The sequence below is a fragment of the Pteronotus mesoamericanus genome, unplaced genomic scaffold, assembly GCF_021234165.1.
Source record: "Pteronotus mesoamericanus isolate MK-2021 breed Mesoamerican mustached bat unplaced genomic scaffold, CSHL_Meso_final scaffold_118, whole genome shotgun sequence".
NCBI lineage: Eukaryota > Metazoa > Chordata > Mammalia > Chiroptera > Mormoopidae > Pteronotus > Pteronotus mesoamericanus.
Genome location: NW_026555301.1, coordinates 14,492,859 through 14,504,714, shown reverse-complemented (window position 1 = coordinate 14,504,714; position 11,856 = coordinate 14,492,859). Strand labels below are relative to the sequence as shown.

The following is an 11,856-nucleotide window of genomic DNA, read 5'->3' as shown; positions in this document are numbered from 1 at the left end:
TTACATTTTTTTTCCATCTTGAAACAAAAGAAAATAAAATCTTCTACTGACCCCAGCTTCTCAAACCAGCTACAGTTCCACTTCTTTATTCCCATCTACAGCAAAACTCTTTAAATGTTGTCTAAATTCATTGCCCCCAACTTTTTTTTCTCCCTATTATCTCTCTTTCTCTCATTTTTGTTTTATGAGAGTGAAATTTACATAACAAAATTAGCTATTTTAAAGTGAACAGTTAAATGGGTTTTGGTACATTCACAATGTTGTACAACCACCACCTCTACCTGGTTCTAAAAACTTTCATCACAGAACAAAACGAAAAACAAACTCATACCCTTTAAGGACTTTCTCTTCCTCTTTTCCTCCCCTGAGTCTCTGGCAAGCACTGATTTGCTTTCTGTTTCAATGGGTTTACATCTTCTGTATATTTATATAAATGGAATTATATAATATATGGCCTATTGCATCTGGCTTCTTTTGTTTAGCATTATGTTTTTAAGATTCATCCACATGGTAAGATATATTAACATCTTATTCTTTTTTATAGCCAAATAATATTCCATTGTACGGATAAACCACATTATTTATACATTCACCCACTGATGCACAGTAGGGTTGAATCCATCTTTTGGCTATTGTGAATAGTTCTGCTGTGCATTTGTGTATTTGTTTTTGTTTAAACATCTGTTTTCAATTTGGGTATACATCTAGGAGTACAGTTGCTGAGTCATATGGTGACTCTATGTTTAACTTTTTGAGGAACTGCCAAACTTTTCCATAGCATCTGAACCATTTTGCACTCCTAATAGTAATATATAAGGGTTCCAATTTTTCCACATACTGGCCAACACTTGTTATTTTCTACTTTTTTTGCTGTTGTCACATCCATCCTACTATGTATGAAGTAGTATCTTTTTGCAGTTTGGATTTGCTTTTTGCTAATGACTAATGACAGTGAGAATCTTTTCATGATTATTGACCATTTATATGTCTTTTTTGAAGAAATATCTTTTTAAGTCCTTTGTCCATTTTCAATTGGCTATTTAGTTATTGTCATTGAGTTGTAAGAGTTCCTTGTATATTCTAGATTAAATCCTAATCAGATATATGATTTGCAAATATTTTCTTCCATTCTGCGTGTTGTCTTTCTACTTTCTTATGTAATTTTCATGATGGATTCAGCTTTATTTTTCTTTTGTTGCTTGTGCTTTTATTTTTCATATTTAGAAAAGATTCCCAAATCCAATGTAATAAAGATTTTTCTCTATATTATCTTCTATGAGTTTTAGATTTTAGCTCTTACATTTAGGTCATTGATACATTCTAACTTTTTTACATCGTGTGAGATAGGGGTCCAACTTTATTCTTTTGAATGTCAATATCCAGTCATCCAGCACCATCTGCTAAAGAGACTATTCTTTCTTAATTGAATGGCCTTGGCACCCCTGTTGAAAGTCAGTTGACCATATGTGTGAGGGTTTTTATTTGGACTCTCAATTCTCTTCCATTGGTCTATATGTCTGTCTTTATGCTGATATTACATTGTTTTAATTACTACAGATTTGCAGTAAATTTTGAAATAAAAAATTGTGTGAGTTTTCCAAGTTCATTTTTCTTTTTAAAAATTGTTTTTGGCTGCCCTGGCTCGATGGCTCACTTACTTGGAATTTCGTCTTGTGCATAAAAAAGGTTTCAGATTCAACTTCCAATCAGAGGACATGCCTAGGTTATGGATTCCATCCAGGATTGGGGCACATACAGGAGACAACCAATCCATCTTTCCTTATCACACCAATGTTAGTGCCTCCCTTCTCTGTGTCTCTTCCTCTCTCTCTAAAAATCAGGTGAGGATTGAAAAATTATTTTGGCTATCTAGGATTCTTTTTGATTCTATATGAATTTGAAAACTGGCTTTTGCTTTTCTGCAGACAAAGAGGTTGTTAGAATTTTAGGAAGGATTGCATTGAATCTACAGCTTGCTTTGGGTAGCATTGCCATCTGAACAATATTGTTATTACTAATCTTTCCATTTATTTAGTTATTTAATTTCTTTCAGGAACGTTTTCAGTATAAAACTTTTTCATCTCCTTAGTTAATTTTTTTAATGAACATTTTCTTTTTTTTTAAAGTATTTATTTATTTTTAGAGAGAGGGGAGGGGAGGAGAGGGAGAAAGAGGGAAGAGAAATATTCATGTGTGAGAGAAACATCAACCAGTTGTCTCTGGTATGCACCCCTGACCCGACCCGGAACTGAACTCACAACCCAGGAATGTGCCCAGACTGGGAACCGAACCAGCGACCTTTCACCTTGCTGGACGGACAGTGCCCAAACAACTGAGCTGTACCAGTCAGAACTAAACATTTTATTCTTTTAGGTTCTATTGTAAATAAAATTGTTTTCTTAATTTGCTCTTTTGTATTGTACTTTGCTGCTGAATACAAACAATGATTTTTGCATGTTACTCTTGTTTCTTCAATTTCATTGAATATATTTAATAGCTGTAACAGAGTTGGGTGTGTCTGTTATTTAGAATGTTCTAAATATAGGGATGTGTCATCTGCAAATAAGAGTGCTTGAACTTCTTCATAATTTAAATAGATTTTATATTTTCATCTGTTTAGCTGCCCTGGCTAAAACTTCTAGTACAATGTTAAATAGCAGGGGTGAAGTGAGCATCCTTGTCTTGTTTCTGATCATAGGGGAAAGTTTTCAGCCTTTCACCTTTGTGTATATTAGTGGTGGGTTTTTTCATAAATGTCCGTTATCATTTTAGAAAGTTTCCTTCTATTCCTAGTTTATATCATGAAAGGCTGATGGATTTTTTCCAAATGCTTTCTCTACATTCATTGACATAACCATGTGTTTCTTTTTTTGTCCTCTATTCCATTAATGTGGTGTGTTACATTGATTGGCTTTATTATTTTGAACCATGCTTGAATTCTGGGCATAAATCCCTCTTGGTCATGGTGCATAACCCTTGTAATATGCTGTTGAATTTATTCGATTAGTATTTTGTTGACAGTTTTTGCATATATATTGATAATAGATGTTTGCATAGTTTTTTTCCCTTGTGATGTCTTTGGTATCCCAGTAATGGTGACTTCAAAGATGAGTTAAGAAGTGTGTGCTTGTCATCACTGGTGTGGCTCAGTAGGTTGGGCATCATCCTGTAAACCAAAAGGTTGCCAGTTCGATTCCCAGTCAGGACACATGTCTGGGTTGTGGGCCGGCTCCCCAGTTGGGAACGTGTGAGAGGCAGCTGATTGATGTTTTTCTTGCACATTGATGTTTCTCTCTCCCTTGCTTCCCCTCTCTCTAAAAATAAATAAATAAAATCTTTTTAAAAAAGTGTTCTTTCCTGTTCTATATTCTGGAAAAGTTTGGAAAGGATTGATGTTAATTCTTCTCTAAACACTTGATAAAATTCCACCCAGTCCTAGGCATGTTTTTGGTTGAGAGGCTTACCAGTTAAATTTCTTCTGGGTCAGATTTGGTAGTTTGTGTATTTCCAGGAATTTCTCTATATCATGTAGATTATCAGACTTTTTGAGGTGTAATCGTCCATAGTAATCTTCTGTGATCATTTCTGTTTCTGTAAGGTTGGTAATAAGGCCTCCACTTTCAATTCTAATTTTAGTTATTTACATTTTTCTTTTTTCTCTTAGTCTAGCTATAGCTTTGTTAATTTGTTGATATACTCAAAGAACCAACTTTTATTGATTTCTCTATTGATCTTCTATTCTCTATTTCTTTTAGCTCCACTCTTATGTTCATTGTTCCTTCCTTTTACTAAATTTGTGTTTAATTTGCTTTTGTTTTAAATTCCTCATAGTGTAAGTTAAGTTACTGATTTAAGATCTTTCTTCTTTTTTAATATATGCATTTACACCTAAAACTTTCCTCGTAGTACTGCTTTCACTTTAACCCACAAGTTTTGGTGTGTTGTGTTTTGTTTTCATTTGTCCCTTGTGACTTCTCTGATCCATTGGTTATTTAAGGGTATGCTATTTATTTCTGCTTATATGTTAATTTTCCAGTTTGCCTTCTCTTACTGACTTCTAGTTCATTTCATTGTATGTCAAGAAGATATTTTATATATTTCAATCTTTTGAAACTTACTGAGATTTATTTTGTGGCCTTTCATATCCTGAGGAATGTTTCTTATACACTTGAAAATGTGTATTATGCCATTTTTGGTAGACTGTTCAGTCCATATCTGTTAAGTATAATTGGTTTATACTGTTGTTCAAGTCCTCTGTTTTCCTATTAATCTGTCTAGTTGTTCCCATCCATTATTAAAAGTAAGACATTAGGTATCCAACTGTTATTGTAGAACTGTCTTTCTTTAATCTTTCAATTTTGGCTTAGTGTATTTGAGGACTCTTTGTTAAGTGGGTATATATTTATAATTATTTTATCTTCTTGCTAGATTGAAATTTTAATCAAAATGTAGTGTCCTGGTTATCTTTTATAAATTTTATTGACTTTAAGACAATAAAGTATTTTTTTCTGACATTTATAGAGGTACTTCTGCTTTCTTCTGTTTACCATTTGCAGAAAGATTTTTTTCTATATTTTTATCTTCAACATTTTGTCATTTATCTTAATAATTCATGTAAGTGGGTCATGTTTTATTCATCCAATCTGCTAATCTCTGCCTTTTGATTGGAGAGTTTAACTTATTTACATTTAAGTAATTATTGATAAGAAAGAATTTAGATCTCTTCTTTAGCTCTCTTTTTTGTATGTCTGTTTTTTTTGTTTCTCAATTCCCATTTTACTGCCATATTAAAATTTGATTTAATTTTTTAATGTCATTTTGATTCTCTCTTTTTCCATTTATATCTTTTTTGTTTATTTTCTTAGTGATGACCATAGGATTGAAATTAACATCTTAAACTTATAAGAGCCTAATGTGAATAACAATTTAGTTTCAGCAATTTACAAATACCCTCTTTCTGTACATCTTCATTTCTCCCCCTTATATTATTGTCAAAGAGTACATCTTTGTTATTTTATGTATTTATCTATCTATATATACTATATTTATTTTATATGTTTTTGTCCCCCTTAATATAGATTTATAATCTTTATGAATTTGCCTTTTAAATCATAGAATTATCATTTAAAGAATGAGAAGTTACAAACAAAAGTACCTTAGTACTGGTTCCTCTATTTACAAATGTGGTTACCTTAATCAGCACTTACAGGAAACAAAGACAAACACCTTGCATTAGTCCTTCAGGTATCGCTAAACAGATTAGAAAAGACAAGCACAATTCTTCAAGAATAAGTTCTGCTCTACCCCTCCAGAACCACGGACTGGAGTCCACACCTGGAGTATGGGCTGTGGTCTTCCAGACTGCTTCCATGTTGAGGGGGGGGCAAAGGCGACTAAAAACACACACAGTTTTCCTACCACTTTTAAGTTGCCTTTCTCTTAATTCAACTTTCTCTTGGTTGTTGTAAATCTTTGTCTATTTTCCAGAGTTCTGACAAATAGAGTTGATTCCAGCAGTTTGCTTGGTTGGTTGATGTTTCTCTGAAGGGCTAGGCCTTGGAGCTACCCATTCTACCATTTTGCGGATGTCCTCCATCCTATTCTCTTTTAAAGCATGTACTTGAAGTGCCCTCCAATGGACTTGATCGGTCACATTCCTCCTGGACCCCCTACCCTACATTCCCCACATGCCCCCTGGGAGAAGTAGCAGCTTCATGCTTGTTTGCTCATTGCTATCAAAAACAGTCACATGCTTGCTCTAGGTAACTGCAATGTACACAGGGCTCTCACTTCTAAGCTTGGGGTTCACTTCGAGGCCCTCTTCCAAGTAGCTATCAGAATTAAATACCTTGTACTCAGATTATTTCAGTTACACCCCAAAGCACAATTCTTATAGGTTATCTACTTTCCTTATAAAAGGCATTCGCATCCCTATACTACCCTGCATATTTATTCTGCTGAGTGAATTCTTTCCTGCACCCCATCTCCTCCTAGCACGTTCCTCATGCTTTCTGGAACTCCTACACAAGGATTAGCAAATTCCTCCAACCCTTCTCTAAACATTCCTTCTACCACTTTGCCCTAATTGAAACCTGTCTTTCATGTGGAGGCAGTAACCCCCTTCAGTTCTCTCAAGCAGAGGCTATTTATACTCAAACTATTTAAAGTTTGGGAGTAGAATAAGTGCTCCTCCATATTCCTCACAACCACTTCCCAACCACAGTTTTCCATTTTTCTTGTATTTCAGGTTTGGAAAATTTAATTTTATAAAATTTAAAAGAAATAAAGTGCTTGGCCAAAATATTTAAACCGGGTATACAGTTGAAAGTAACACTTTTTCACCCCAGAACCCAGCCCCCTACAGCCATCCATCAGCATTTACATGCATGTGTACTCCACGTAGGCACAGGTACACCAGGGTGCATGTGTACACATACACATATAGACTGATGCCTGCACCTTTATGCAAGTATGTATACATGTAGACACAAGGACATGCATCCATTCTGTACATGCCATTATATAAACACATGTATATGCATATTCACATGTTTGTTTTTTATAAAATTAGATCAATCTATTCATACTCTTATTTTATGTAGAAAAGCAATTTATTCCATTATAAGCACTTACACAGTTAGTCATGGAGAGTAACAGGCCTGCTGGTGAAACAGGTCACCCAAAACAGATGGTATCAAACTAGTGGTCAAGGACTAACTCCCCCCGCCTCAAAAAAGGCAACTCCTATCCAGGATTAATTTAATTTTAAAAACAAATAAAAGCTATCACTTCACTCTTCTCAACTTGACAGTCTACCTGTGGTATAACTGTCAGGTAAAAACATACATCTTTACAACTTGGTGGTCCCAAGTTTTTTTAAAAAACCATTTCACAGGAAGGAAAGAAATAATATGAAAACTGCTCAAGAAATACACTAACAAGCAAAAATATATGGGGAAAGAGGAACATGTAGTTTTGACTTAACTCAAGAAACAGAGGAGACTGGCCTACAGGGGGAAATGTGCATCCTGGAAAAGTCGGGTGTGAAGATTTTAGAGTAGCAATTTATGACTTGAATCTCCCCTAATTCCTGAATAAAACAACATCTCACAGTACTTATGCTTCATGGCTCAGACACCTATCTCACTTGGCTCTATTCCTTACTTCTAGCCTTTATTTAAATGAGTCTGAAAAACTTGGGGATATAGCATCAGAAGAAAAATAAAATAACCACACATAATAGTCCCCTTTCAGTGGCTACTTTAGATATTTGTTACTAGAAAATTCCTGAAGAAAATTTAAATATAAGTCTGTGGTTTTGTTGAATCAAGTCCCCCAGTTAATATTTAGAAAACACCCTCAGTTTGGGCTAACAGCATTGTTGATGGTACCTGCTATAGAGAGATAGCTGAACAAAGTCTGGGTCTCAAAACCAGTGTTAAATCAATATCAGGGTTGAAAGGAAAAAAGGGGAGTCTAAAATCACAAGAAGTGCAGATGTATTTAAGACCCCCGTCCTTCTGGATCCACACTTCCTTCAGGCTCTTCATCATTATAAATGTTCTCTGCCATTTGCCATACTTGCATGATATTGTCTCCTGACACAGAACAGATCACCCAAGGTTCATTGGGATTCCAGGAGAAATCAGATATCTTGGCAGTGTGACCACCATGAAAAAACAACAACTCCTGTGGCCCATCTTCTGCATCTTCTGGGGATTGTTCCTCTCCAATTTTACTCAAATCCCAGACATTCAGTCTGCGATCAGTACCACTGGAAGCCAAAATAGTCTCATTGTGAGGTGACCACTGAACCTGGAATATTTCATCCTAATGTGATTTGAAGGAATGCAATTTAAGTTTCAGATTTCTCAGATCCCACAAGGCAACAGTCTTATCGGCTGATCCTGTGGCAAAAATGAACTCGCTATAAGGACTGAAAGAAAGGCAGTTCACTTCAGCAGTGTGAGCATCAACTGAGTGGCTTGGTTTGGAAGTATTGTTTGAACGAGTATCCCAGATCATAAGTTTCTGATCGTCAGCAACTGACCCAAATAGAGACTCATGAAGCAGATGCCAGGAGACATCTTCCACTACTGCTGTATGCCCTGTGAAGATGGTCTTCACATCCACAACTTTTCCTTCCTTTGTTACAGCACTGATGTCCCTTTCATAGGCAGATGGTATGGTCATCTGAAGCACTAAGTAAGTGCCCACTGAGGTTTGGGTTCCAAGAAAGCCCATGGCCTTCTTTCTGATGTCCATGGAGACGCAAGTCTGGGTTGCACTCTCTACAAGGATGTAGTTTAGAAAGATGTTTTGTATAGTCAAAAACAAGAACATCACTGGATGGAGTCTTTGTTGCAATGATGCAAGGGTTCTGCGCCATATAACGTGCCCTGTTCACTTCTCCTTCATGGTTGATCTTGATTTCTATTTCAGTTTTTCCACTAACAGAGCCAAAGCCTCCAAATTCTCCTTTCTCACTGTGGTAGTGTGAAGCATCAAACTGAGCATCATCATTAGGGAGCTGCGCACTGGCTATCACAAGGTGGTTTTGTTCATTGGACCTATGTGTTCCCAGGACAAGTCAATGAATGCTGAAATCTTTCCCTTCTGGTCTGGTTACATCTGGAAGCCACTGTGCAGTTAAGCTGGGCCACTTCAGAGCATGGGTCATCACCAAATCGTAACGAAAAGGGGTGTTCTTTTTCCATATTGTGTACTCTTCGTTGATCACACGTTCTTCTACTGCGTCATCAAAGGCTGCTTTCTTGTCGGCCACGGCGGGCAGGCAAGCCAGGGGTATCCCGAGGTCTACCGTTGCGGGAGGAGCGGGGAGACTACGGGTGCTCGCTCTCCGCGCACGGCCTCTATTCTATTCACACTTTTAGTTTATCAATAAAAACTTTGTGAAGTATTATATATGTATAGAAAAGCGCACAAATCAGCTTGATGAATTATCATAAAGTGAATATATACATTTAACACTCTCCTGCTACTTAGCATTTTTACTTAACACTACATTGTGGAGATCTTACTAATCAGCACAAATTACATACTCACTCTGTAGAGCAGGTCCATTCTGGGTGTGAATGTATAATTTATGCAACTAGCCCTGGATCTTTAGGCCTCTTGCAATGATTATCCATGTGCATGTCTTTTAGACCACATTTATGAGCATATCAGAAAGCGGAAATTCTGGATTCCCTCACTGTCTTATGCCAACATCTCCACTAGTTCCCTCCCCTTGGGCACTGGAGGAACTGTGGCCGTAAGGCCGCCACCTGGCCTCCGTTACCACAGGGCTCTGTCATCCCCACTGACGTGTATGTGCTCAGCCCCATGCCAGCCTCTCTCACTGTCATCCCAGCATATAGAAGAGCCACCACCGAACTTCCTAGCAATACTGCTCCCCCTCATCAGGGTGGGCAGGGTGGTCTAAATGGATGGGGTGTCCTTGGAGTTCTCCTGCAGAACCTAATCCTCAGGGCATCTTCTGGATTCATAATACAGGCATTCTAGCATGACCTCTTCCCTCAGACTCTTAATCTCCTCTGCCTTCTGCCAGGACAACTCTGGCACGTCCAGTTCACTTCGTGCTGGCCATCACTTTCTCCAGGCTTCAGAGAACTCCCCTTGTAGCAAGTTTGCTGCTCATCTCCTGCCGGTTTTAGTGAATAAAAATACAGGATGTCCAATTAAATTGGACTTTCAGGTAAACAACAAATACCTTTTTAGCATAAGCATGTCACAAGTATTACATGACATACTTTTATCTGGCAACCTTCCCTGGGGTCTTTGTCAGTGTCTTCAACCCTGTGCCCCCAAAAGTGTTCTCAAGTCAATAGAATCTTGCTTTTCCAGTCCATATTCTCTCTTTTTTAAAATTCTGCCACCACTCCCGCCCCCACCCCCATATTCTCTTCCCTTTGATCAGTCACCCTTCAAATCCTGTACCAGGGGCATGCCAGGTGATTGCAGCTCCTCCCATGCATATTCTCTTTCTTCCTTTATCGAGTCTGGTACATCCCCAGCCAGGTTATGCTGGAATTTAACATAATTATCTAGTATGCATCTGACACCATAATTATCAGCCTAGAGGCCAGGAGAGGAGGTGAAGGCAACACAGACTGCTTTTCAGAGGAGAGGGCTCTGCAGCATCTTCAAGAATGGGGAAGCACTGGTTCCTCCGAGGGAAGGGTAGCCTCCTGTGCAGGTTTGGAGGGTTCAGGTAATCTGCAGAGCTAGCAGCTTCTAGAATTTGCATCCAGATATTCCGTTCCATGTTTCATAATTACAGGCTTTGCCAGCCAAGGCCCTGACTAGTGGTGTCCTGGTAAGTGTTAAACAACCAGCTCTCAAAAAAGGAAGGGAAAAATTCCCTGAATTTTAGTGTTTGCTGGTTTTCAGGGTACAAATATTCTACTGTAGCTGCTTTCAAGCTGTGAATATGATGTCACTGAGTGTGGAGCTCTGAAGGCACACTAGTAACCATGAAGTAGGAAGACCTAGGACTAGTATAACACTGGCTCTGTCCAAAGCACATGACTTTGGCTGGGCATTTAAACATCTCTGGAGCATTGTGACTTTATCAGGATTGGTATCTGTTGAACAGCTGTGTCTGCTCTTCTGCTTCAGGAGATAAGGGCCTTTTTGTAAGCTACTGAAGAGGCCATCTGCCTCATACTTAGCTTGCTAATGGCTCTCAGTCTCCCATTATCTGTCTGCAGAGCAGTGATACAACTTCACAGTAACCAGACAGTTCTGCCATCCTCGTAGGCATTGTTTCCCCTACATTTTTCAAATAGCTGAATAATTTCACCTGCAAGGATTTTCTCTTTCCCTGGCACTTTCTTTAGGTCATCACCAATAAAATCTTTAGCAGCTGGGCCCCTCTTTGGGCTGGAGACTACCTTCATCTCACACAATGCTCACAATGACGTTCTTTTTGTCCACAGGGAGGTAAATAAGCCAGCATACAAGCCTATTTTCTTTAAAAAAAATTTTTTTTCAATTATAGTTGACACAAAATATTATTTTTAGATGTACAACCCAGTGATTAGACATTTATATAACTTACAAAATGATCATCCTAATAGATCTGGTACACATCTGACACCATACATAGTTATTATAATCTTATTCACTATGTTTTCTATGCTGTACTTTGCATCCCTATGACTATTCTGTAACTACCAATGTGTACTTCTTTTAAAAAAGTATTTATTTATTTTTAGAGGGAGGGAAGGGGAGGGAGAAAGAGAGGGAGAGAAACATTGGACGTTTGCTTCTTCCGCACCCCTAACCCGGGATCTGGCCTGCAATTTAGACGTGTGTCCTGACTGAGAATCAAACCAGCAACCCTTAGGTTTCTGGGATGACATCCAACCCACTGAGTCACACCAGTCAGGGCTCAATGTGTACTTCTTAATCTCTTTGCCTTTTTCACCCATCCCCACAACATTCCTCCTGTCTGGCAACCATCAAAATGTTTTTTCTTTATGAATCTATTTTTGTTCTATTTGTTCATCTAGTTTGTTTTTTAGATTCCACATATAAATGAAATGATCTGGCATTTGTCTTTTGGTGTCTGACTTCAGCACGATACCCTCTAGATCCATACTTGTTGCAGATAGCAAGATTTTATTCTTTCTTATGGCTGAGTCATATTTCATTTTATATATATGCACCACTTCTTTGTTCATTTATTTATTGATGAACACTTAGATTGCTTACATATCTTGGCTATTGTAAATAACATTGCAAGGAACAAATGAATGTTTTAAGTCTATCTTTGGCATAAGTCTTGTACCAAAGCTAACCCACCCTTCCTTCCTTCCTTCCTTCCTTCCT

The 11,856-nt window shown here is 37.8% G+C and overlaps 1 pseudogene; it reads right to left on the bottom strand.

Annotated features, from left to right (window-relative positions):
- Positions 1-7,480: 7,480 nt before the first annotated feature.
- LOC129081770 (histone-binding protein RBBP4-like) lies at positions 7,481-8,855 on the bottom strand (annotated as a pseudogene).
- Positions 8,856-11,856: the final 3,001 nt, after the last annotated feature.